This window comes from Arachis duranensis, chromosome 4 (genome assembly GCF_000817695.3).
Source record: "Arachis duranensis cultivar V14167 chromosome 4, aradu.V14167.gnm2.J7QH, whole genome shotgun sequence".
Taxonomy (NCBI): domain Eukaryota; kingdom Viridiplantae; phylum Streptophyta; class Magnoliopsida; order Fabales; family Fabaceae; genus Arachis; species Arachis duranensis.
In genome coordinates this window covers 2,090,025-2,093,466 of record NC_029775.3, presented here as the reverse complement: position 1 = coordinate 2,093,466, position 3,442 = coordinate 2,090,025, and positions in this window count along the sequence as shown.

Sequence of the window (3,442 nt, the reverse complement as noted above, 5' to 3'; positions counted from 1 at the left end):
TATTTTTCTTGAAATTATTTTGATAATAATAATTATAAGAAATTATAAAAAAAAAGAGAGAATCATTTTGGTGTTAGATTTGATTTTCTTATCATATGTCAATGTTTTTTTTATAAATCAAATTTATGCTACTCTTAATTACTAAAACTAAAGCTACCAAACTAAAGCTAATCAAATTTATCTGAGGTTTGTAGCAATAAGAGTTTAGCAATGGAGATAATGTATCAATGGGAGAACTATATTTTTAGCTCATCCGCAACCACAGTAGGTAATTTAATCAAGCCATTAACGTCTAAGTTTGGGTTTGAATGAAAATACAGCAGCTAAAGACTATTTTTAGATACGTAAAAAGTAGAATCATATATGGCTTATGTCAATACTTTAAAATAAGTGAGTGTGCAATATTAATAATAGAAACAGAAAGAACAAGTAAAAATTTACAGTAATGATTAATTATTTTGTAGAAGAATGTAGATGTAACTACTTTAAAAATGAGTTTGTGGTACTCGGAGTGGATTTTTTTTAGTAAAAAAAAATTGGATGGTATTTAGTGTTCAATTTTATTATTTATTGTTCTTTTTCTCTTATTTAATTTGGGTCCTACTTATAAAATTAAAAGTGAAAGATCACACTTTATTATCTCAAGTGTTCAAAAAAATAGAAAATATCTATTTCCGTGGTACCCTTCAACACAAGTTTTATTATGATTAAGAGCCGTGACAATTTTAAAATGGGCATGCATGGAATGGCAGCATTGAATAGTAGTTAGTAGTAGTGACTCTGTTGTAAACAGTGCAATAATCATTTTCAAGTTTTTAAAACAATGCAAACCAAAGAGTTAAAAAATAATTCAATGGAGACTGAGGTATGTAACAAATAGAGTTTTGAATATTTTAAAATTTTTATTGAATTGGACAACCCAAAGATGGCTTTACAAGGTTTTATTAAGTTGGATCAATTAAAAAGTATTTTTATCGATCAGTATCATTTTTTAATAAAAATTTATTTTTTAGTAGTAAAAGAAACCAACTCTCTAGTTCAGCAAGAAGCAAATTAATTGATAAAGAAAACACATTTGGTGTAAAAAATATTCCAGAAGGTAGTGAGAATGTGGAAGTGTCCCAAAGTCGATCCAACAGTCCATATATGAGGAAATGAATAAATGGTTAAATTAGTTTTTGAAAGATTATTTATTTTTTAAATTAGTTTTTAAAAGATTTTTTAATCAAATTTGTGTTTTAAGGATTTTAAGTTAGTTATTTTAATCATTTTGTTACTTTCGTTGTTAACGGCGTTCAAATTTATTGATGTGACGCGTTAAGTGATACTACAACACACATCTAGTGGTCTTAATAGACAACTAACATGATAAGTTTATATAATTAAATAAAATAAATTCCAAATTGAGGAATTTCAATGCCTCAAGTTCTCTCTCAATTATTCACAAATGAACTGAAATTAGTTCGATTTTGAACAAGCAGTAAAAAAAATTCAATTATCAACAAAAACACATCGAATTCATTTCTCGATCCAAATGAACCTCAATTAAAAGGAGGAAAAGAAAAAACGCAGTAACAATAACAGCAATAAAAGAATAACGATTGAGAGAAAACACGCGAATAAGAAGGAGAAAGGCGAAGACGAAGGAATGCGAAGACGAAGAAAGAGGAAAACGAAGAAGAAGAAGGAATAACACGAAAAAGAAAGAACGTGAAGATAAAGAAGAATATGTTTTGCGTTATTGAAACGCGCGTGTGTATACGCTGGTGTGATGAAAATAGTTTTTGTTAAATTTGAGCCAACTTGATTGGATTTGGTTGTCAAAAATACTTGGACGTGTAGTTTGACTATTTCAATTAAGAATTATTCTCCACATCCAAATAATTTTAGCATATCCAAGTAATTTAGAGGCATGCGCTTCTTCTTCTCCTTCTCATTCTTCTCACACACGAATGCGTCTTCTTCTTCTTCTTTTCCTCATTCTCTCCCTACGTAGAAGCAGTAAAAAGTGAAGAGGAAGAGTTTTGAATTGTGCAGAACTAAAATGAATCGAAATTATATTTAGAATAAACCGAAATCATTAAGTAATTTTAGTGTATTTCTGAATATAATTTCGGTTCATTTCTGAGTGAATTATTTTGTTATGATTTTTCTTGTTTTACTATCTTGAGAGGAATCAAATTAAGAAAAAGAGAAGAAAAATCAAACAAAAAAAAAGAGAAATAGGAAAAAAAATTCCTCAAAACTTCTCATAATGTTCTGCTTTTCTTATCTTATTCATCTAACCAAATAAAGAAGAAGAAACACATAATGCTGCAAAAGCACTTGATGGATTTGGATGCGTTTTTGTTCATGATTCAATTTTGTTTGTGTGTTTATTTTCGAATTAAGTTTGTGTGTTACAATCATTAAGTAATTTTGATTTATTATGAATTTAAATAAGGTGCATTTAGTGTGCTTGTTTTGAAACGAGTTTACGGTCTGAATTTAATTTTCGGTTCATTCTAAATATAATTTCAGTTCATTTCTGGCTATAATTTCGATTCATTTCTGTTTTGTACAATTCAAAACTCTTACTTTTTATCTTCTACTGCTTCTTCACTAGGAAGAGAAGGAAGAAAAGAAAAAAAAAATAACAATAATAATAAAAAATGATGATAAAGAGAAAACATACGAAGAAAAAGAAATGCAAAAAAAAAAAAAGAAAAAGGAGGAAGAAGGCGAAGCAGAAAGCAAAAAGAAGAAGCTCTCTAACACTTTGTTTGGATGGAAGATGAAAAATGGAAAAAAAGAAAATAGGAGGAAAGAAAATGAAAGGAAAGAAAATAAGAAAAAAAGTTGATTTTTTTATGTTATTTCGATGAAGAGAAAATAGATGGAGAAAATAAGAGAAAGAAAATCATAACTAAGTGAAATTACATTAAAATCCTTCATTTTTTTATTTTTTTTTAACACCATAGATTTAGTAATTTGACTTTCACTTTGTGTATTATCATCAATTTTCATCGCAAGAGTTAGAAGAAAACTTGAGAGTGGGTCCACGCCATTTTTTTTTTCTTTCCTACCAATTTCCATTGTCATCCAATCAATGGAAAATGAAGTTTTCCATCTATTTCTCCTCATTGTATTTTTCTTCCTTGCATTATTTATTGATCCAAACAGTGCGTAAAAGAAAACGAGGATAAAAAAAGAAAAGAAAAAAAAAGTGCGTGTAATCACGCTCTTTTAATAATATTAATTTTTGTCAGGGTAGTGCTAGAGAGCCAATAGTATAAGCGTACAATGTGATGAACTTTAATACCATGTCATGAATCCATTCATCCCAAAAACATAACTTGACAGGACAATGTAATACTAATAGTCATATCTCTAATACTTCTTAAATTTCTCTTGTACACATTGTACATTTAGACCATTGGTTCCTTATACTTTCTCTTTTTGT